Source organism: Ovis aries, chromosome 13, assembly GCF_016772045.2.
Source record: "Ovis aries strain OAR_USU_Benz2616 breed Rambouillet chromosome 13, ARS-UI_Ramb_v3.0, whole genome shotgun sequence".
NCBI classification, from domain to species: domain Eukaryota; kingdom Metazoa; phylum Chordata; class Mammalia; order Artiodactyla; family Bovidae; genus Ovis; species Ovis aries.
In genome coordinates, this window is record NC_056066.1 from 24,490,128 (window position 1) to 24,513,979 (window position 23,852).

A 23,852-nucleotide genomic window follows, 5' to 3' on the forward strand; every position below is an offset into this window, starting at 1 on the left:
GCTAGGATGAAGGGAAGAGCTGAGTTTTCGGGAAGGAGCTGACCACCTGTGGTTTTAGAAACTTGAGTTTTAAGTTGTATTAGAAACGTTTGGCAACATGAGGATTTGGGGTGTGTGGGTGTGTGTGTGTGTGTGTGTGTGTGTGTTGGTGTGTGTTTGTATGTGTGAGTGAATGAGTTTTGTCTGTCACTTTCTCAGTCATAGAGGTTGGTTCCCTGGCCCAGAGTGCCTTGTTTAGATGTCTTTGGGCTGAGCTAATACCCAGGTTTGGCTGCCTGATGCTAAGAGCTGACTCATTGGAAAAGACCTTGATGCTGGGGAAGATTGAAGGCAGGAGGAGAAGGAGATGACAGAGGATGAGATGGTTGGATGGCATCAGCAACTCGAAGGACATGAGTTTGAGAAAGCTCCAGGACTTGGTGATGGACAGGGAAGCCTGGCCTGCTGCGGTCCATGGGGTCACAAAGAGTCGGACACGACTGAGCGACTGAACTGAATACTGAGCTGGCAGCAGCAGAACTGGAGGTGCATGGGGAATAACAGCAGGATAAAACATAGAAAGGTCATGGGCAGGAGAAAGAAGATACTAGTCTTTGACATGAAGAGAGCAAGGCCCAAGGCCCAAGGACCATAAAATTTGGACTAGACAGAGCAAAGGAGCTTGAGACCTATAAATGTATTCAACAAGATGGTCAGATGGAGAAGGCAATGGCACCCTACTCCAGCACTCTTGCCTGGAAAATCCCATGGACGGAAGAGCCTGGTGGGCTGCAGTCCATGGGGTCGCTGAGTCAGACATGACTGAGCGACTTCACTTTCACTTTTCACTTGCATGCAATAGAGAAGGAAATGGCAACCCACTCCAGTGTTCTTGCCTGGAGAATCCCAGGGACGGGGGAGCCTGGTGGGCTGCCGTCTATGGGATCGCACAGAGTCGGACACGACTGCAGCAACTTAGCAGCAGCAGCAGCAAAATGGTCAGAAAAAACTTTTCAAAGAAGATATGAGTGGAGTGAGGTCAGGGAATTTACAGTCATGGTACTGGTGGCCTGATAAGGAAAGGCGATGAGTTGTACCCCCTTTCAGAATGGAGCGTTCAAGAGCGTCTCACTTCAGAGAGGACCCTTGGGTTTCTACCTGGTTTTCTTTCTCTTCCTTTCTTTTAGGGCCGTGCTGCATGGCTTGTGGTGTTAGTTCCTGGGCCACGGTTCTGGCCACTGAACTACCAAGGAATTCCTACCTGGCTTTCTAATGGCTTTTTAGAACTTGAGTCTATGAGGAAATGCAAAGGAAACCATCATTAGAATTGACCAGCCAGAAGTGCCAACCATATTCTTGACTGAGGATGAGGTGGGGCCTTGGAACCACATCCCCAGTTCCCCAAGACTGACTCGAATCTGCATCCAGCTGGACCCCTGATTCACTCATGCAGCTCCAAGACCCTGTTCTCGCCTAGTTAAGTCTTCTTCTTGATCTGAGAGTCAAAACTAACTCAGAGCAAATTCCAACTCAGAGAGTCAGAGAACACAGCAGCTGAAAGTTATATCCAGCCATCCCCAGGTGACAGAGGTCACTGAAGCCAGAAAGCTTAGGTGACTTATTCAGGGTCACAGCTCAGCCTTCCTGAGTCTTGTGAGAATTTAACCCAGTTTATGACTCTTTTTTTAACTTTAAAAAATTTATTTATTTTTGGCTGTGCTGGGTTTTTGTTGCTGCATAGGGGCTTTCTCTAGTTGCAGTGAGCAGGCTTCTCACTGAGGTGACTTCTCTTGCCGCAGAGCCTGGGTTCTCGGGTGCATGGGCTTCAGCAGTTGTGATGCACAGGCTTAGTTGCCCCAGAGCATGTGGAATCTTTTCAGACCAGGGATCCAACACGTGTCCCCTGCGCTGGCAGGTGAATTCTCAGCAACTGAACTGCCAGGGAAGTCCTGGCCCTTCTTGAGGACGGGCAGAAGGCTATGGATAAGGCCGGGCGTCTTAGGGGTCCCAGGGGGCTTTGGCACACGTCCCAGTGGCTCCCCTGGGCCCCAGTGTCCTGTCTTCTGATGCCCCTCGACCTGATTCAGGCCCTGCCTCCTGACTCTTCCTCTGGCTCTTCCTTCAGAGGACCGCACAGGGTGGTGCCCTGAGAAGCTGGATGGTGGTTCTGCCCACGAAGCATTCTGTCCCAGGCTCATGCATCTCTGTGAACAACTCTAGTTATGCATACCGTCTGTGACAAGTGTTGTATGCCACAACACTTGTGAAAGGAAAATGATTGTCGGTAGAAAGGGAAACTATTACATACTGAGCTATTTATTGTATTATCCAGAGCCCAAATGAGTGAGTGCGTGAACACTCGCGCACACACACAGTGGCATGGAGTGTTTGAAATCCTGACTGGCTTTGAAAATCTGAGGTTGGGACTTCCCCGGGATGTGGGTTCGAACTCTGGTAGGAGAACTAAAACCCTACCTGCCTCTCAGCTGAGAAACCAAAACATAAAGCAAACAATATTGTAACAAACTCAGTGAACACTTAAAAAACTAGCCACACCAAAAAAAAAAAAAAAAAATCTTAAAAAAAAGAGAATCTGAGGCTATTTGCAAGGACCTTTCAGTTCTTGAGCAGGTTTTTCCTCCAATTGTCCCTCTGCTTGTGCCACTGAATGTGCAAAAGTACACATTAGTTATACCACCCCTAGGTTTCCACTAATTGTTTCATCTATAGGCTGTGTTTAATACATTACGCCCTGAAAGCTGTCTGCCCGCTATCTTTACTCCAAAAACCTGAACATAGGGCCAGTATAAACTTAGGTTCAGTGTTGAATGGTGAAATTTAAGTAAAATAAAAATGGCATACTCATGTTAAACTGAAAAAAGGGGACATGTTTGTGAAAGATCCAAGCTGAGGATGGGGACCTGTGACTCGGACTGCAGCCTGTTATTGAAGAGGAGCGTTATGGGGACTAAACATAGAGCCAGCCCAGGTGCACTCAGAAAATCTCTGTCATCCGGGGGGCTTACGGTTTAATGAGCCTGTAGACACCTATCAGCGTTGTGTCATCACAAGGGTGATCGCTTTCTCCAGCAGGGAATTTTCCCTCAAAGCTCTGGGCTCAGGGGCAGCTCTTGGAAGATGAAGCCCTGTCTGATTCTAGCAGACACAATTGTGGTGGAATTCCAGCTCAAGTCATCAAGGGATGGTGTTTGCAGGGAACCCTGCTTCTTTTTCTTTTAAAGCAGAGCTATCCTTCTGTGTGTCGGTGTTTGTGAGCGTTTCTCTTTTCGTTTTTTTCTGGCTGCATGACAGTGCATGTGGGATCTTAGTTCCCCATCCAAGGATTGAACCTACGCCCCCTGCGGTGGAAGTGTGGGATCCTAACCGCTGGACTATCAAGGAAGTCCCAGCTTTTCTTTCAGTAGGAAAAGGAGAGCACAGATTTTTCACAAATTAAATGGGGCAGTTTCTCATAGTCTTTCCAGGTCACTTGGAATTACCCTAATGGGAACTTTGTCAAAATGCTTGGCGTTAAAAATGGGCCCTATTTTGGGGGAGTCCCTTTTGGAAAGTCCTGAATTCTGGAGCTGCACTCTAGCCTGAGCACCCTTGAAGGTGTCAGACTCACAGGGGAGCCTGAGGATGGGCTCCCTTGCTGGGGTCCCACCTCCAACTGCCCTGCAGAAGGAGTCTGTCCCAGGCATGAGGGAGAATGCTCTGTCTCAAATGCTCTGTCTCGGGCTTCCAACACCCCTCACCCTTTCTCCTCTAGAGAAAGCAGGGTGTGAGAGGAAACCCAAACAGATTTCTACTTCAATCCCTGCCCCCAGGCCCAACCCCCAGCACATCCACACGCCCACACACCACACACACCCTCCCGAGGTTGAGATTGTTCCCCCTGTGACACTGGACTCTGACCAGCCAGACCATTCATCTGTGTTTGGCTTAGTTGTTCTAACAAGCTTAGGTGTCGAAATCCAACATTTTCCCATGGCTTTACAATTCAGTCCTACAGATCTGTCCCCCTGCAGGAAACTGGGGCGGTGGTGGTGGGGTCCTTCCTTGGGTTTGTTTTTCTCACCGTGTAAAGAAATCAGAAAGGTTAAGGCTTCATTAGGAAGCCCTGAGTAGGAAGGAAAGATGAGAATCAAACTGCTCACATTGTAGAGTCATAAACCCGGATTTGTGTGTGTGCAGTGCTGGCTGGAGAAACGAAGACAGGGGTCAGACCTCTTGGATGGATCAGCAAGGAGAATCAACAAAAGAGCAGTTATGCTTCTGGCAGCATGTTTTCATGTATATTCTTTAGGAGGGCTCTCTCCAAATGGGTAGGGAAGCCTCTGACGAGGCAGATACCAGGGAAGACAGAGTATTTGCTGTATTCATTTGTGCCACAGTCAACATTTGAACTGTGAAAACACTTGTGTATGTGTGAGTGTGTGTGTGTGTGTGTGTGTGTGTGTGTGTGTATGTATGGCCGTGCAGCAGATGAGATCAAAGTTCCCCAACCAAGGATCGAATCTGTGTCCCCTGCAGTGAAAGCATGGAGTCTTAACCACTGGACCGCAAGGCAAGTCCCAAAGGCACAAGCATTTTTTAAAAGACAGTGTTGAGATGTAAAGCAACCCACTCTCAGCTTTATCCAACTACCACCTCTTGCCTAGACTTGACTGCTGCTGCTGCTGCTAAGTTGCTTCAGTCGTGTCCGACTCTGTGCGACCCCATAGACGGCAGCCCATGAGGCTCCCCCGTCCCTGGGATTCTCCAGGCAAGAACACTGCAGTGGGTTGCCATTTCCTTCTCCAATGCATGAAAGTGGAAAGTGAAAGTGAAGTCGCTCAGTCGTGTCCGACTCTTAGTGACCCCATGGACTGCAGCCCACCAGGCTCCTCCGTCCATGGGATTTTCCAGGCAAGAGTGCTGGAGTGGGGTGCCATTGCCTTCTCTGGCCTAGACTTGACAGGAGTAGTTAAATCCTGGAACGTGACATGGTCTCGCCTCACCTGTTCTATCTGTGAACGGAAGTGGCTCTTCTTTGCCTGAGTCTGCCCTGAGGAAAAGTGAAGTAACAGTAACAGTGAAGTAGTGCCTCACAGTGTTCGAGGTGGAGGCTCAACATGACTCTTCATCAAGGAGACCTTGTTACCGAGGAGACCTTGTTACCGAGGAGACCTTGTTACCGAGCTGCGTGACAGTCCCATTCAGTGTGTCAGTCCTGGGTGCTCATTCTCGCAGCCACAGAAACAGCGTGGCCAGGACCTCTCTGCCCTTGTCCGATACCTGGGTCTTTCCCCATCTGACTGTTTATGGCCATGAAAGCTTTGTCTTCTAATCTGGTTGTGTGGCGCCTGCCTTCCAGATAGTCCTATAGACATGCATTTAGTTTGCAAATGAGCTGGTCTTTGGTGCTCTGGATTTTCTGTTGTTTCTGTGATAAATGGGTCCCGAGTGGTAATTTTGTATTCAGGCTAGCAGGCTCTTCTTTCCCTGGCTGTGAGGTGTTGGGTAAGGGAGGGCAGTGGTGGTGGTCGGAATTGGGGGGGGAGCGTTGGTATGAGAGTGGGGAGCCAATCCCCTGTGCTGGGGGTGGCGGGCCTCTGTTGTTGGTGAGAGCCTCTCGGGGCTTTGTGCTGGAGCAGGAAGAAGCAGCTTCTGAAGTTTTGTCTCAGGAGTGGTAGTGGGCGAGGGGAGCAGACTCCACCTGTGAAGAGGATGGGCGAGGCTGGTGGAGGTTGGGGGTGCAACATCAGCTCGGTTACCTGTAACCGGGGCTGTGAGAAGAGTCTGGGGGCATTTGACCGCCGGGGAGAGCTGCAGGGCCTGCTGCCGTGCGTGTTTCGTGGAAAGGACATTTGCCTGAGTTAAGCCATGGGAAAAATCTAAATTTAGACACCTTAGTTCTTTCCAGCAGCTGAGCCAAGACACAGTAGACAAAATGGTTTGGCCTTTGAAAAATCAAGTTTTTGACCTACAAGGATCCAGTTTCACAGAAGAACGAAGCTCCCTGACTCTGTGTATGTGTGGAGAAAAAGAAAAAATGGACACACAGGATCATTGCAGTGTCTGGGATCCACACCACAGCCTTCAGCCCGTTGAGTTATCACAGAGGATTCAGAGAGGGAAAGGTGACAAATGACAAAGGAATGGGGTTGTTATTGAAGAGAACGCTGCCAGTGATGTGTTTGTTGTCTGGGAGGATAAGAAGGATTGCCCTGGAGAGGATTCAGACATCATTTCAACAGTCTAGAAAGAGCCACAGAAGGAGAAAAAGGCTTTAAAGCAAAATATTCATTGACCCCGTTGGACAAGTCGCTGTGACAAAACACTGGCCTGTGTTACCAATTAGGTAGGTGGGCTGTTGCTGGTTTAAGTCTGGATGATTATGTAAAAAAATAATTTTATAAAGTATAGTTGATTTACAGTGTTGTGTTAGTTTCAGGGGTACAGCAAACCGATTCAGCTGAACATACACAGATATTCATTCTTTTCTCAGATTTTCTCTCATACAGGATTTTACAGAATATTGAGTAGAGTTCCCTGTGCTGTTCAATAGATCCTTGCTGGTTTTCTGTTTTATGCAGTGATATATGTTAATCCCAGGCTCCTGATTTATCTCTCCTCCCCACATTTCCCCTTTAGTAACCATAAGTTGTTTTTTTTTCAATACCTGTGCATCTGTTTCTGATTTGTAAATAAGTTTATTTGTGTCATTTTTAAAAATTAGATGCCACATGTGAGTGATATTGTACCATGTTTGTCTTACTCTCTCTGACTTAATTCACTTAGTGTGCTGATCTCCAGGTCCATCCGTGTTGCTGCAGATGGCATTATTTTGTTCTTTTTTATGGTTGAGTAATATTCCAGTGTGTGTGTGCGTGTGTGTGTGTGTGTATCTTAATCTCTCTCTGTGTATATACACACACACTTAGATACACACCACCTTTTCTTTATCCATTCATCTCTTGATGGACGTTTAGATTATTTCCATGTCTTGGCTATTGTGAATTGTGCTGCAATAAACAATGGGGTGCATGTATCTTTTTGAATTATGATTTTCTCCGGATTATCTGTCTTAAAGAGTAACTACTTGTGGGATTCCCAGTGTAAGGGGTTTGGGGAAGTGGGAGTTCTTCTTGGAATGTCCTTAAAGATAAAATACAGTCTTTTAAGGAGGCACTTGTAACTTTATTGTGGACAGGGGTCAAGCCCCCCTCACATGTGGAGTGCTCCCGAGGGGAAGGCTCCTCTCTCTGTGTCTTGGCGCTTTTTGAGCTGAAGTCACCCAGTCAGTCTCCCTGCGTCTGCGTCCCACATGCTGCTGATACATGTGCGTGCCCGGGCCTCACGCAGAGCCTGGCACACTCACCCACCCTCCGTCTTTCCCTCTTTGCCACTCTCCATCCTTCCTCCTCTCCCCCCTCTCTCTGTGTATGTAAATGTCCTGAAGATTAGCATCTATTTATACATTTTCTGCTTGGACTTCCCTAGCAATTCACTGGGACTTCCCCTGTGGTGGTCCAGTGGTTAAGAGTCCATGCTTCCCATGCAAGAGGCAGGGGTTTGATTCCCAATTGGGGAACTAAGATCCACTTGCCTCATGGCCAAAAAAAAAAAAAAAATTCACTGCCACCCCTGTTTGTTGGTGACTATAAGGCAGGTGTCTGCATGAAGGTGGCTTTGAACTGAAAAAGTGCAAAATCTTTGGCCATTTGAGGGAGAAAAAAAGACTTGAAAGACTTGGGTCATTCAGCTGTGCTGAGCCGTTGTGGGAAGTCCCGTTAACCCTGGTGACTCAGCTGGTAAAGAATCTGCCTGCAATGTGGGAGACCTCGGTTTGATCCTTGGGTTGGGAAGATCCCCTGGAGAAGGGAATGGCTAACCACTCCAGTATTTTGGCAGGGAGAATTCCATGGACAGAGGAGCCTGGCGGGCTACAGTTCATGAGGGTCGCAAAGAGTTAGGCACAACTTTAGCTCACTCACTCCACTGTTTTATCCCCTGTGTGGGTCTGCGCCCGCTGCAGCAGGGTCTGGACGGCGCCTTTAATGTCTTACAAAAGGGCCTCCGGACGCTAGAAGGCCAGGATGGGCTTCCCCTTCTGCCACTTCCTTCTGCCGCTTCTGGCTCCTCTTGACTCTCAAAAGGCATTGGAACCTCTTTATACCTTGTTTTCCAAAGATAAATTAACTGTCTCCCATGTGTGTCTGGCAGACCAACCACTAAGCATTTAGTCTTTTAGGTTTGAGGGGCTCTTTCTTTCTGAGAAGCATTGTTCCTGACTGGCCTTACCCAACCGAGTGGAATTATGTTTACAATTCTGTGAAGAGCCTCTAGCATTTTTCATTATGAAAATAATTTTTGAAGATGTATTGAGGAGTAGGTTTTGGAGGAGCATTTAAGGTTGTGCAGGGGAACCATAGATTTCATGGTTGATGTACCCTGTCCGTGCGTGCGTGGGTGCCCAGTCACTCAGCCGTGTCTGACTCTTTGCGACCCCCTGGACTATAGCCCGCCAGGTACTGCTGTCCACGGGATTCTCCAGGCAAGAGTGCTGGAGTGGGTTGCCATTCCCTTCTCCAGGGGATCTTTGCAACCCAGGGATCAAACCCGTGTCTCCAGCGTTTCCTGCATTGGCAGGCAGATTCTTTACCCCTTGAGCTACCTGGGAAGCCACTCTGTCCATTAGACACCTCAAATCCATAGACGTGCAGGGTGGTTTTTCTTTCTCTGCTCTGAGGCAAGCAGGCTGCGTAAAACGTATAAAGGTCAGAAGAGTGTTAGGCTGCTTGAAATTCAGTCATTAACTATTTTGGTGCTATTTTCGAGGTGTGGAGAGGGACAAGAGAGATGCCTTTTAAAAACACCTGCCTGGTGGCTTAGACAGTAAAGAATCTGCCAGCAATGGAGGAGATCTGGGTTTGATCCCTGGGTCAGGGAATGGCAACCTACTCCAATGTTCTTCCCTGGAGAATTCCATGAACGGAGGAGCCTGGGGGCAAAAGGAAAAGAAAATATTAAAACATCTTTTGTAACTGACAACACTGACTTTCATGCTTGTATTAGTTCACACTCCTTAATCCCACAGCAGCATGGCCTGTCCCATATCCAGCCTTCCTCTTAACTTGCTTTCCTAAGCTCTTGTCTTCATCCCAAGACAGTATCTGAACAAAGACTCTTCTTTCCTGAAGCAGTTCAGTAGACAGTGAAGAAACACTGGCCATCCCCCCATCACTGTCTGTCTGTTGTCTTAAGGTCTTGCAACCCTCTTTCTGTGAAGGTCCTTCTTTCTCTTTCCTCTCGCTTATCCTCTGCTTGCTGAATAAAGAGACTGAGTATCCATTTTGGACTGGGTGCTGTGCAATGCAGTGGTCATAACTCAGGAAGCAAGATGGACAAATTTTCCCTCTTCTTAGCAGGGATTAAAACATTAAATACGGACTTCCCAGGTGGTCCAGTGGTTAAGACTCTGCTTCCAATCTAGGGGGGTTCGATCCCTGTCTGGGAATCCCACATGCCACGTGACAAAAGATAAAGACGGTGAGTGTTTAAAAGAAGGAATGTCAAATGAGGGGACTGACATCTGTGAGGGGGCTCGAGGGTCAGGGAGCTCTGAATCAGTCGAGCCAGAGAGGAAATCAAAGACCTCTAAAATGTATCTTTACAGGAGAGGAAGGAGAAAGCAGTACAATTTCGAAAGAAAAGGGTAAAAGATGCTTTCTCTTCTTTTCTTTTTTGGTTGCACTCCACAGCTTATAGGATTTTAGTTTCTGGACCAGGGATTGAACCCAGGCCCTTTGGTGAGATAGGGGCATCTTAACTACTGGATCACGAGAGAATTCCCCCCAGATGCTGTTTTTTTAATACAGAACATTGGAGGCTACATTGTATTCAGTTTCCAAGTCTGTGCAGCTTAGAAAACTTGTATTCCTTTTCCAGATAGGTCATCGTTTCTTTCTCAGATAACACTACTTTTGATCATTGTGCTGCTCAACAACAATGTCCCCTGAGACTAGATGACAGGAATCCTATCCTCCCCCCAAATCTGCCAGTGTGCTACTGAGATCATGTGACTAGCTGTCACTGGGGGTGAAGTGTGGAGTGTAGAGTAGAAATTTGTCGGCTTTGATTACAATGAGACTGAGTTATTTATAACTTTATGTTTGTCTTCTTCTCCATAAATATGATGAAATGCGTTTTCATCAAGCATCCATTAAGAGCCAAGAATTCATGTAGCTGGTGGGAACATAAAGATTAATAAAGATGATTTGTGTCCTCAAGGATCTTCAGTCTGGTGGCAGAGACTCCTATCTATAGAACCGATGGAATAAATCTTCTGAGGAGAACATGAGTAAGACATTAGAGGAACCCAGAGGATGAAAAAGTTCTCCCCAGGTGAAGGAACTTGGAAGGACTTCAGAGAGAAGGAGGTATTTGAATTGATCTTAAAAAGAATCATAGCCTGTTAATACAGCTAGCCAGGCATTTTTAAAGAGTCGAATTATTTTTGTAGTTAAGGCTTAATATGAGTAATAATGCTTTAAAGAGAGAAAAAGCACCAGTTGAACAAATCTGTTTTCTTTTCATCTAGGTGTCACACTTGGCACGTATTAGTCTGGAAACAACTTCATGTTTTGCTCACTGCTGCAGGGTTTGCCTGACGCTGCACAATAAACAGAGCCTGAAATTTGGGTGTGGGTTGAATTTTCATAAATCAAATTGCTTTTCCAATTATCTTACATTTAATTAAAGAGATGGTGTACTTTCTGGTTACCCTGTAATTGGCAGTGGTAGCTATCTCTTTAACTCTGTTTTCTTACCCTAAAGCTCCCTACTCCAGCACTTAATCATCAGTGTCCTGACACTGACAATAAGTTACTAGGGGGTGATGCTGTTCAAAAAAACAACAACAAACAAACTGTCAGTGAACAGGAAAGGATTCTGGTGCAAATCTTTTGCTCCCTAGTTCTTTGGGATAGAAAGGTCGGTTTTCTTATATTGGATTTTCATAAAACTGGGTGAACTAATAGTCCCCCGTATCCAGAATATCAACAACCTGTTATATTTGAAATTCCTCTTTAAAATGAGGTGTACTATGCTTTCTCCTTGCGCCTTAATTGACTTGCTAACCTCCTGGTAAGATTTATCCATTTTAAACATGATTGCTTTAAGCAGTCATCAAGAAGCATAGAGCAAATTGTGTTCTGGGAGCAACAGGAAAGCTAATATTTGGGTCTGACCAGCCACTCACTCAGCTTATCGCATTGAAGGTAGAAGGAGTGGGGTTGGTTTTCTCCCAAAGGCATGTTGCTTTGGGACAGAGTCGTTGGTCTCTGTTCAGTACAGTCCGCCACGAGACAATGGGTGTGATTCTGTGATAATGTTCAAACAGTGCAGATACTTATCAAGGGGCACTTTCAGAAATAGCGAAGTATCAAATGATCCCCCTCACCATGCTATGTAAAATCCTAAATAAACCTCAATTCCGTGGTTTTGAAGAGGCCCCTCGTCTCTTGTCAACATGGCATCATCTGCCGTAGGCGCATGCTCAAATCTGCGCAGATGTGGAAGGGTCTCCTCCACCATAGGAGAGCAGTGGGTCACGGAACCAGAACCCAAACCAGGATGCTGAGTTCTGGGGTCAACCCAAGTCACTGATCTGGTCTGTTTCCCTCACTTTATTTCTCCAAGATTTTTTTTTTTTTTGACGTGGGCCGTTTTTAAAGTCTTTATTGAATTTGTTACAATATTACTTCTGTTTTATGTTTTGGTTTTTTGGCCTTGCGACACATGGGATCTTAACTTCCTGGTTAGGGATTGAACCCACACACCCTGCACTGGAAGGTGAAGCCTTAACCACTAGACCACCGGGGAAGTCCTCCTGTTGCCCTAACTTTAGAAGGATGGTGTTGGCAGTGGAAAATCCTCAATATGTTCTTTGATTTCTAAAGGAGAGCGATCAATTTTCTTCCTCTCTGTTGGTAAATCTTTCACGTTTTGAACGATGATCCTGGACCAATACCCAGGATTGTCAGTTGATGTGAAGAGGAAGTTTGGTCCCAGAGCACCATCACTTACAGCGTCGTGACACTCTCATGAATTCTGTCCTAGGCAGCTCACACTCATCCCCTCAACTGGTTCTCAGGATGTTTCTCTTTTGGCTATAGTGGGGTATTAGATAAAAAACTTATAGAGCATCCCTCCATCGTTGTAAAGGCAATTCATGCACACTCGCTGTTGGAATAGAGTACACTGTCATTAAATTACATGAAATATGACATCTTTTTTTAAAAAATCTTTTTACCAATTAGCATGAAAAATAAAGGTGATGGGGTAAGCTACTACATGGTGGTTAAGTGAAGCTTAGATTTCTTCTTTTTGATGATACTTAAGAGTAGCCCTGGCCTCCTCCCTGTGCCCATCCCCCCTGCCATTTCCACCGTAAAGTAATATTTCTTTGAACTACAAACCACAACACATAGTCCTCTGTTCTGCTGAAAGAAAATGGGTGCAATTGCCAGATTTCCCTGAGAATTATAGGGTTTTCAAGTCATTGTGGAGAAAATTGCCGAGGTTCAGTGTCTATGGAAAAAGCATGCTCTTAATTTGCCTGTAATTTTTCTTTTAATTGGTACTTTGGTCCCACTTTCAAAGCACTTGTGAAGCTTTCTTTTCCAATTTGGCATTAGCATTATTTTTTAAAACGCCATTTCATTTTAGGATTATTTTCTATTTTGATTGACACAAGACATATTCTGAAGGGGAAAATATTAACACATTTTGGGATAAGGAACTCAGATAAATTGAGCTTTATAATCACTTCCCTAGGAATGCAGTTTAGTGGTTATAGATACTGGAAAGACCTCACAGTATAACCAACAAGCTGTCAGAAACTTGGTTGAGATTCTAGACCATAAAGTGCTAATTTCAGTTCTTACAATAGCCATTTCACTAGTGAACACTGGCCTTTTACTAAGAAAGTAGGGAATAGGGAAATGGTATTATACATACACAAGCCTTTGAAAAACTTCCTCCTTGCACATACCTCATTCTAAAGATACATATTTTTCTTTGCCCCATCCCCCACCCCCCAACCTCTTCACTTGAAAATCTTTTCATTCAAAATAGTACCTGGCCCCATACAAGATAAAAAGGCACTCATGGTCAGGTTCATGCAGACTCACTCTGTTTTAGGGTAATTCCAAGAAGCCCAAAGAGACCAAAGTCCATGGAAATGCTCAGAAGAATGAGAAATCTTGTGGGTGGGGCTCTAGGCTGGGGAGGCAACCTGGCATTTCTCTACCTCCATTGTGTGTCTCTGGCAATGACTTTAGAAGGTCCCTCGGGCCTCCTTTACCCTTCCCACCACACAGTCAGGGTTCCGTTCCTGTATCAGATGGCAATGTGTGTAGGCAGTAAAATTAGAAAAGCGGGAGCAATCAGGAAAATCACAAGTCAGGGTTGACAGGGATGCTCACTGTAGACCCCGGTTAGTGATGGAGGCTCAACCAGGAAGCAAGAGGGCTCTGATCCAGCCTCATTCTAACGCAATTTGTCACCTTGGTCTTAATTTCTTAGGTTTCGATAATCTCATCTATTGGAAAAAATGTTTGAGTTGCATAGATCATGAAATGACATCGAGGTTTCTTTCAGCTGTAAGAGTCCTTAGAGAGGGACCATTGAGAAGAGTATAAATTCCTGAACTCATATTCTCGGGAGCCCTACCAAGCCACTCTGTCATTGTTGAAAATAAAATATCAAGGTTGCCTGTCACATTCTAGGCAAATTGACTGTACATACACAAATTTTAGCCATCTTCTAGTCAAATTCAGATGGCTGTGAAAATTCTAACAAATTTATTTCATAGTTTTCTTTGAAAATTTTCGCTTATTTCTTTCAAGGTAACCATTAACAGCCATCCTGAAATTTTAGCAGCAGTCTGTTTTCACATATTATTTAATGATCCTTATGAAATAAATCTTAATGAAAGGTTTTTTTTCTTCTTATGAGTTACTTGCCTGGAGAAAAAAATTCTTGACTTTCTTTTTCATCTAAATGAATGCTAGAATAAAGTGTCCTTTGAAAAGTCTTAATGAAAAGAGCCAATATGGGAATATTTTACCCCAATTCTTTCTCTGCAATCTGGGCTCTGAGAATGAGGTCTCTGATTGTGGGAGGAATGTCAGGGGACTTCCACTGTGTAAAAGTCCACACCCTTCTGCCCCTTAGACAGCTGGCTTGTTGACGATTATGAAGAGTAGCCTTTAGGAAGAAAAAAGCGTTAATAAGTGTTTCATTTTCTATGGGTTATTTTAGCCACACTAAATACATGAGAGAGAGAAGCTGACATTTTCCATGTGAGACAACTCTTTCCTGTCCCCAGCTCAGGGGAGAGAGTAAGAATTATGTTTAGAAACTGATAAAGTTCCCTATGGTTACAATCAGGAGATCAAACTCTTATTAACTTCTGCAAAACAGGAACGTTTGAAAAATAAACATTAAATTAAGTATTACCCTCTTCTTCGTTCCCCTTTCTCTAGAGATATTCTTAAAGAATCTATGCTAGGTGTTGACAGATTTCTTTGAAGCAAAATATACCCTTGTTACTTTCGTGTCATGATTCTTTTTTCCCCAGTTCCCCCTTTTGGAGTACATGAAGCAAATGACATGGCAATATCTCTCACATCTAGCTCACTATGCCAGCCCAGTGCAGCTGCTGCTGCTGCTAAGTCACTTCAGTCGTGTCCAACTCTGTGCACCCCATAGACAGCAGCCCACCAGGCTCCGCCATCCCTGGGATTCTCCAGGCCAGAACACTGGAGTAGGTTGCCGTTTCCTTCTCCAGTGCATAAAAGTAAAAAGTGAAAGTGAAGTCGCTCAGTCGTGTCTGACTCCTAGCGACCCCATGGACTGCAGCCTACCAGCCTCCTCCGTCCATGGGATTTTCCAGGCAAGAGTCCTGGAGTGGGGTACCACTGCCTTCTCCATCCCAACCCAGTGAGGATCCCACAGAAAGACCTTTTGCTTATTTTTATATGCAACTATCCCACACCACATCCTTAATTAGAATCCCAGGTTATCTTTGAGAAGGACATGGGGCATCCCTTCCCTATCTCAAGTTAAGAACATGAATAATACTCCTGACATAAGCATTGGAGATCTGGATCCCAACTACAGCAGACATTTAGTGCCACAAATTTTCCAGTGCAGCACCAATGAGTGAGAAATAGGTACCTTAGACAAGGAAACAAAAAAACAATAGAAATCTCATAAATCATAAGGTCATGTTTTCTGTTCCACGTCCTACCAGAGTCATTCTAACAGTACACATATATATGAACTGATTTTATGTAAATTACAAGAAACGTGAACGAGGGGGAAGATCTGAGTCCGATATTGTGCTTATTTTCAAATTGGTTCAATAGTAGTGGGTAATTTGGGGGAATAATGAACATGTTCTAAGACTTGGTGATAAGAAAATTCAAATATTGCTTACTTTAAGAAACTTGGACATAGATTTAACAAAGAGATACCCAAATCAGATGACAGTGTTTACAAAGTGTTCACACTGTGTTAAATAGTTGTACTTCGTTGGTATTAAGAGGATTTGTCTGTTTTTATTCTAACAAGTTGTTGAAACTGAGCATTCTGTAAAAATAAGTCTTGGAGACCAGTGGCAATGTGATGTAGAGGCTGAATAAACAGTCTGTTTCTGAGTGGAAGCAGTGGCCTAATGTTGCATATTGCTTTAGTTAAAGAGCATCTTTGCAGAGTGATCATGTATTAGTATTACTTTGAAGCATAGGCAAGATTAGACTTGAGGTCTTGAAGTCTTAACTCCCCAGTGAATAAGAATTGTACACCTGTAAAATTCTCATTTCAAGGAAGCCCATTTTGCAGGTGGTTAATAAGTGTAACCTTTTTTTAAAGGTGAAACTATACTTCTGTTTAGCAGTTAATCATAATAATTATGACTAATTGCTAATAAAACATCGCAATTTAGAGAGGATATCTAAGTATTAGCTGGCTATATTTTCCAACAGAAGCTAGTGATCAGAAATTGTAGAATTCTTAAATCTAAAATAAGTAGAAAAAGAATGTCCTATAGCTGAATAGCCCTTGCTTTTTCCCTGTAAGTCTTGTTTTACATACTTAGGGCATTTTCACAATGGTTACTTCTTGTTATTCTCAGACGTTATGTTCCAAAAAGTTGCTACAGACACTGTAGAGAATTAGAGAATACTGGATTTATTCATGAAAAATATTGAATTTTCTAGGGGGTTAGGTTCCAGTGAGCCTCTAGTCCCAACATGCTTGTCAACCAGTTAACACAGAGCCTTGTTGTATATGTGTTCTGTCTAAAAAAAAAAAACTGTATGTAGTATTTATTGTTGGTTCATGAATCAACGTTGAATGCATAGCCACTGGCAATGTAGTTGGTGCCTGAAGGAAGCTTATCTAAGACAGATTTTGTCCATAAAGCACACCACAGCCATCCTGCACTCAGGAATACTAGGTGGCACTTCAGCACAGCTGGGATGCGTTTTATTTTATTGTTATTTAAAAAATTTTTATTATTATTTGTTTATTTTGGCATGGCTTGTGGAATCTTAGTTCTGCCACCAAGGATTGAAGCCAGACCCTTGGCAGTGAAAGCGTGGAGTCCTAACCATTGGACCACCAGGGAATTCCCTTGGGGGCCATTTTAAATAATGAAATCACGCACACATACACACATTCTCATACACACACACACACACACAATTGTGGCATTACATAGCCTGCAGAAAAGGACACTGTTTTTTCCCTAACAGTCTGAGCTGAAACAAGAAGACTGAGTGTAGCCTTGTTGGACTTCAAATGGGGCTGTGTTCTGCCTGCAAGTCAAATTGTCTGCTGCTCTGGAACGTCAGCTTCCCAGCTGGCTCAGTGGTAAAGAATCCTGTCAATGCAGGAAGCACAGGAGATGAGGGATGGATCCCTGGGTTGGGAAGATCCCCTGGAGGAGGAAATGGCAACCCACTCTAGTGTTCTTGCCTGGAAAATCTCATGGACAGAGGAGCCTGGCGGGCTGTAGTCCATGGGGTCGCAAAGAGTCGGACACGACAGAGCAAACACACTGTGCGTGTCACAGATGACAGCAGAAGTTCCGGGAGGATTGTGTGGGAGCTACAGATACTGGAGCAGGTAGGCGAGTTTTTAGTACAAAATCTGTGAGTCATAAGAATTGATTGTATGTAGTGGAACGTATACAGTGGTTTTTAGTATCTTCTTTTCCCATTAAGCTTTTACTTGAGATGTAAGGTAATGAAGTACATTTTAAATATCTTAAAATTTTAGTGATCAATTATGCCTCAATTAATTTTTTTTTTTTTTTGAGCAGGAAAAATAAAGTTCCGGTGAAATTGATGTTCCTGGCTTGGTTGACTTTAGCGTCAGTATAGCCGCTTTTTCTTTCCTTGTATTATTTATTTATTTATTTATCTGTGGCTGCACTGGATCTTCATTGCGGCACATGGACTTTCTCCAGTCACAGCTTGCGGGCTACTCTAATCGGGGCACAGGCTTCTCATTGTGGTGGCTTCTCTTGTTGCAGAGCAGGGGCTCTAGAGCTCCAGGGCTTCAGTATTTGCCGCATACAGGCTTAACTGCCCCATGGCATGTGGGATCCTGATCCTGATTGAACCCATGTCCCTTGCATTGGCAGGCAGATTCTTTACCACTGGAACCACCAGGGAAGTCCAGTCAGTGTATTTGGCTCCTGATAGAACTTTCCAAAGTAGAGTTTACTGGCCATTATGGCAGTGGGCTTCCCAGCCATCACATCTACTTTCTTGGCTTCCTTGATAAGTATTCTTTTCTCACCTGCACTTCTAGACTCTGCCCTCCAGTGAACTTGACAGTGTTTTCCTGATCACCGGAGGAGAGGCAGGCTGCTGCCTTAGTCCCGACCATTTCTCTTTCTGCCAAGGCCTGCACAGAATGTGGAAGAAAAGTTAGATTTAATTCAGAAATTCAACAGCTTGAATACTGTTGTTTTGGCCCTTATTTAGCAGAACTGTCATTGAATTGAGCTGCAAAGTCATTGGAATCGGTGCTGTTTCATTTCAGATCATTTTACAGGCTGTTATTCTAAGAATAGTACAAACAGCCTGAGATGCCATGTGCTGATCCCCCATCTTCTCCATGTCATTAAACAGAACCCAGATACACAAAGAGAGTTATGTGACATTTCAGCTTTGATGTCCTCTGAGTAAGGAAGATCTTTTCAGAAATGTGTAAGACAAAATAACTTACAATTCCATCTAGTTCTGCCTACCGTGAGAGCATCCTTTTCTGTTCCTGTGGTAGCTACTAAATCCTGTGGAATTCTGGGTGGGAGTTTTTAAAAAACTTTCAAATCAACAGTCAGATGTTTTATCCTCTTAGAAGCCCATCACTAGTTTTGTAGATTGGAGAGTTCTCGCTTTGTTCAAACCAAGTCTTAGCTCCAACCTGATTAAAAGGTGGCAGCTTATCAAATCTAGCCTGTGCCAGATACTCAGCCTGGATTTGTCACTTGCAGAGCACGGCTTTTTAGCTGAATTTCCTTCCAATAATTCAGGTGTTTCTGAGGCAGGCCCTGGAGTGGCTCCCACACACCGTGGACCCAGAAGGACTGTGGCTGGTGGTCCGTCTAGGGGGAGCCTGAGAGGCGAAGTGGGGGTGGCTGCTGAAGAGGAAGACAAGAGCCTGCGTTAGACTAGAGCCAGCACTACCACCAGGCCTGCAGGCCAGGGTGCCCCCACCCCTCCAGGGCGTGCTGGCTTTTCTTTGTGATGCCTGTGGATGGCAATTGTATGGTTTCTGCCTTTTGTCCTACGGAGGCCCTGTCTTGGCAGCTCGAGGGGGAGTCGTGGGTGAAATGCTTTAAAGCGTGGTGATGCTGTGCCTCTCTTAGGCTTTGTGTGCAAACAGCAGGGAGAAGTAAGCCTGGTGAGTCAGTGGAGAAGGGTCTCATGCGCCGGGGAGAAGCCCATTCAAGCCCCAGCAGGTGTGGAAAGGGTCAACGCAACCACTCACTTCTGGCAAGTCTTCATGTTTGAAGGACTGTCTACTGGAAGATGGATTGGAGTCACTGGGGGGGGGGGGGGGGGGCGGCGATGTGTAGACCTCTGGCCGTTGTGCGTGCGCTGCGGGGAGAGGTAGTGTTTGCAAAGATAAGGAACATGTTTTGAAGTTATAGAGGCCAGGTTTTCAGCATGCGTGTGGCTGTGCGACCTGGACAAAGCTGTTTAACCCCACTGACCTTGATCTGTAAAACATCTGAAAGAGCATAGAGCTTGCAGAGCTGTGTGGATGAGAGAATTGAGTCAGAGCCTCGGGCAGGTTGCAGCCATGTAGTGGGCTTTGGATAAGCTGCCTCCTCCTTAGACTTGAGTCTCATCATTCATTCTCTCCGTGTTGAGTGCTGAGTCAGGTACAGCTGTTCTGCTGGGCTCTGGAAACACGAAAGGAATCAGAGAAACAGGGTAACCTGGTGCTTACGGGCTAATGGGGACAGCCAACAAATAGGTAGTTAAACTCTTGAGTTTTGTGATGAAAGAAGTTGGTGACTTCTTTCATGTGAGAGCACATAGGAGGGTCTCCTAGCCCATACTTTGGAGCTAAGAGACTTTCCACAATTACAAAGCATCTCCACCAAGCTGCAGAAGAGGAGTTAGCCGGGCAAGCAGGGGGAGGACTGGGCTTCCTAGTGCATGGACCAGCATCTGCAGAAACCTGCTGGGAGAAGAGAGCACTGTTCTTTTTTTCTTTTTCTTGCTTTCTTTCTTTTTTTGGCTGCTCCAGGTCTTAGTTGAGACATGAAGGATCTTTTCCTTAGTTGGAATATGTAGGATCCAGTTCCCTGACCAGGGATTGAATCTTGGCCCCCTGCATTGGGAATGAGGAGTCTTTTTTTTTTTTTTTTAATTTTGTTCATTTTTGGTTGTGCTGGGTCTTCGTTAGTGCTTGGGCTTTTCTCTAGTTTTGGGGAATGGGAGCTACTCTCTAGATGCCATGAAGGGTGGGATTCTCACTGTGGTTGCTTCCCTTGTTGCAGAGCACAGGCTTTAGGGCGCAGGGGCTTCAGTAGTTGTGGCACACGGGCTTAGTTGCTCTGAAGCATGTGAGATCTTCCTGGACCAGGGATCAAACCCATGACCCCTGCATTGGCAAATGGATTCTTTACCACTGAGCCACCAGGGAAGACCAGGGGTGAGGAGTCTTAATCACTGGACCACCAGGGAAGTCTCAGAGCTTTGGTGGAACAGAACTAAGGTCAAGCATGTGGGCACAAGTATAACAGGGTGGGTTGGAAAGGGTAGAGAGAGGACGAGCAGAGCCAGGAGGCCATGTCCAAGAGTCCAGATTTTATGTTGAGGGAAGCAGACAGCCACTGAAATTTGCTTTCAGAAAGGCCACTGGCTGCAGGGTGGAGACGGGATGGGGTCTGGATGAGGGATGCTGTTAAAAGACAGCGGGCTGGTGCAGAAGGTGTACGGGTCCAGAGGAGCCTCTGATTCGGGGTCGAGGGAGTGTCACGGAGGATGAAGAGAAGGGCATGGATTCAGGGTGTCGGAAGCAGCTGAAATTGACAGGTCTCTGAATGAAGGAGAGGGCAGGGGGAGCAGGAGGGGACAAGGGTGGCTCTTCAGTTTCTAGAGTGGGTGACAGTGTCTTTCTCAAGAGGAAAGGGAAGTTTGAGAGCTCAAGGTAGAGGAGGCCTTTGACTGCAGTGCTTGGGATTATAGAGGACGTTCAAGGGGAGGTGTTCACTGGGGAGTTAAGCAGCAGAGGTTAAAGCTCAGAAGAGATGTGTGAGCTGGAGGGACAGATCTGTGACCCATTGACATGTATCTGTATGTGTTACCTATATCCATAGGGCATTTGAAGCCAAGGGAGTGGATGGGGTGACCAAGGGGAGTGGGTATCACCAGATGAGGGCAGAGGACAACCGTGCACACAGTGGCTCCCAGCCAGAAAAGTTGCATACTCACTTGGAGATGTCTTTGCATTTTACCAGTTTTGATTAGTGAAAACAATCAAGGGTAAACAGAAGGTTAGGAAATTTTCTATATCTTTTATTAACTAATTATACAAGACTATATTTTAATAATGTAGATTTTGAGAGAAGTTTATTAGGAAGATGTTGAGGAGGACTTAATAGAGACAAAATATTCTAAGAAAGTAAGGGAGATTATTTACATAGATCAAGGCCCATTGCTGATGGGCTTTGCAACAAAACATTGTTTTCTAGGGGATTATGAAATTTCTCCCTCCAGGTGTATGATTTAAGCTCTCCTAACCATACATCAGGAAGCTTCCATAAGCCTCTTATCCTTATCCATCAGAGGGCAGACCGTATGAAAACCACAATCACAGAAAACTAACCAAACTGATCACATGGACCACAGCCTTGTTAAACTCAGTGAAACTATGAGCCATGCCATGTAGGGCCACCCAAGACGGATGGGTCACGGTGCACAGTTTTGGCAAAACGTGGTCCGCTGGAGAAGGGAATGGCAATCCGCTTTTGTATTCTTGCCTTCAGAACCTCATGAACGGTATGAAAAGGCAAAAAGATAGGAAACTGAAAGATGAACTCTCCAGGTTAGTAGGTGCCAAATATGCTACTGGAGATCAGTGGAGAAATAACTCCAGAAAGAATGAAGGGATGGAGCCAAAGCAAAAACAACACCCAGCTGTGGATATGACTGGTGATGGAAGTAAAGTCCGATGCTATAAAGAGCAATATTGCATAGGAACCTGGAACGTCAGGTCCATGAAGCAAGGCAAATTAGAAGTGGTCAAATAGGAGATTGCAAGAATGAACATCAACATTTTAGGAATCAGTGAACTAAAATGGTCTGGAATGGGTGAATTTAACTCAGATATTATATCTACTACTGTGGGCAAGAATCCCTTAGAAGAAATGGAGTAGTCATCCTAGTCAATGAAAGAGTCTGAAATGCAGTACTTGGATGCAGTCTCAAAAACGACAGAATGATCTCTGTTCTTTTCCAAGGCAAACCATTCAGTATCACAGTAATCCATGTTTATTCCCTGACCAGTAATGCTGAAGAAGCTGAAGTTGAATGCTTCTATGAAGACCTACAAGAACTTTTAGAACTAACACTCCCAAAAGATGTCTTTTTCATTATAGGGGCCTGGAATGGAAAAGTAGACAGTCAAGAGATACCTGGAATAACAGGCAAATTTGGCTTTTAAGTACAAAATGAAGCAGGTCAAAGGCTAACAGAACCTTTGTCAAGAGAACACACTAGTCAGCAAACACCATCTTCCAATAACACAAGAGAAGATTCTATACATGGATATCACCAAATGGTTGATACTGAAATCAGATTGATTATATTCTTTGCAGCCAAAGATGGAGAAGCTCTATACAGTCAGCAAAAACAAGACCAGGAACTGACTGTGGCTCAGATCATGAACTCTTTATTGCCAAATTCAGACTTAAACTGAAGAAAGTGGGGAAAACCATTAGACCATTCAGGTTTGACCTGAATCAAATCCCTTACGATTATATAGTGGAAGTGACAAATAGATTCAAGGGATTAGATCTGATAGAGTGCCTGAAGAACTATGGATGGAGATTCATGACATTGTATAGGAGGCAGTGAACAAGACCATCCCCAAGGAAAAAAAAATGCAAAAAGGCGAAATGGTTGTTTGAGGAGGCCTTACAAGTAGCTGAGAGAAGAAGAAAAGCAAAAGACAAAGGAGAAAAGGAAAGGTATACCCATTTGAATGCAGAGTTCCAAGGAACAGCAAGGAGAGATAAGAAAGCCTTCCCCAGTGATCAGTGCAAAGAAATAGAGGAAAACAGTAGAATGGGAAAGACTAGAGATGTCGTCAAGAAAATTAGAGATACCAAGGGAACATTTCAATGCAAAGATGGGCACAATAAAGGACAGAAATGGGGGAGGCAGAAGATATTAAGAAGAGGTGGCTAGAATACACAAAAGAGCTATACAAAAAAGATCTTCATGATCCAGATAACCATGATGGTGTGATCACTCACCTAGAGCCAAACATCCTGGAATGCAAAGTCAAGTGGACTTTAGGAAGCATCACTACGAATAAAGCTAGTATAGGTGATGGAATTCCAGATGAGCTATTTCAAATCCTAAAAGATGATGCTTTGAAAGTGCTGCACTCAATATGCCAGCAAATCTGGAAAACTCAGCAGTGGCCACAGGACTGGAAAAGGTCAGTTTTCATTCCAATCCCAAAGAAAGGCAGTGCCAAAGAATGTTCAGACTACCGCACAATTGCAGTCATCTCACTAGCAAAGTAATGCTCAAAGTTCTCCAAATCAGGCTTATACAGTATGTGAACCATGAACTTCTAAATGTTCAAGCTGGATTTAGGAAAGGCAGAGGCAGAGATCAAATTGCCAACATCCACTGGATCATCGAAAAAGCAAGAGAATTCCAGAAAAATATCTACTTCTGTTTTATTGACTATGCCAAAGCCTTTGACTGTGGACCACAACAAACTGTGGAAAATTCTTCAAATGATAGGAATACCAGACCACTGACCTGCCCCCTGAGAAATCTGTATGCAGGTCAAGAAGCAACAGTTAGAACTGGACATGGAACAAGATTGGTTCCAAATCGGGAAAGGAATACGTCAAGGCTGTATATTGTGACCCTGCTTATTTAACTTAGAGGCAGAGTACATCATGCGAAATGCCGGGTTGGATCAAGCACAAGCTGGGATCACGATTGCCAGGAGAAATATCAATAACCTCAGATATGTAGATGACACCAATCTTATGCAGAAAGCGAAGAAGAACTAAAGAGCCTTGATGAAAGTAAAAGACGAGAGTG

At 44.7% G+C, this 23,852-nt stretch overlaps 1 protein-coding gene across 25 annotated transcripts in view; it reads left to right on the plus strand.

Annotated features, from left to right (window-relative positions):
• The window catches only part of KIAA1217 (KIAA1217 ortholog), an 815,860-nt gene that overhangs the window by 519,317 nt on the left and 272,691 nt on the right, over nucleotides 1-23,852 (plus strand). The gene's annotated exons all lie outside the window — the stretch shown is intronic.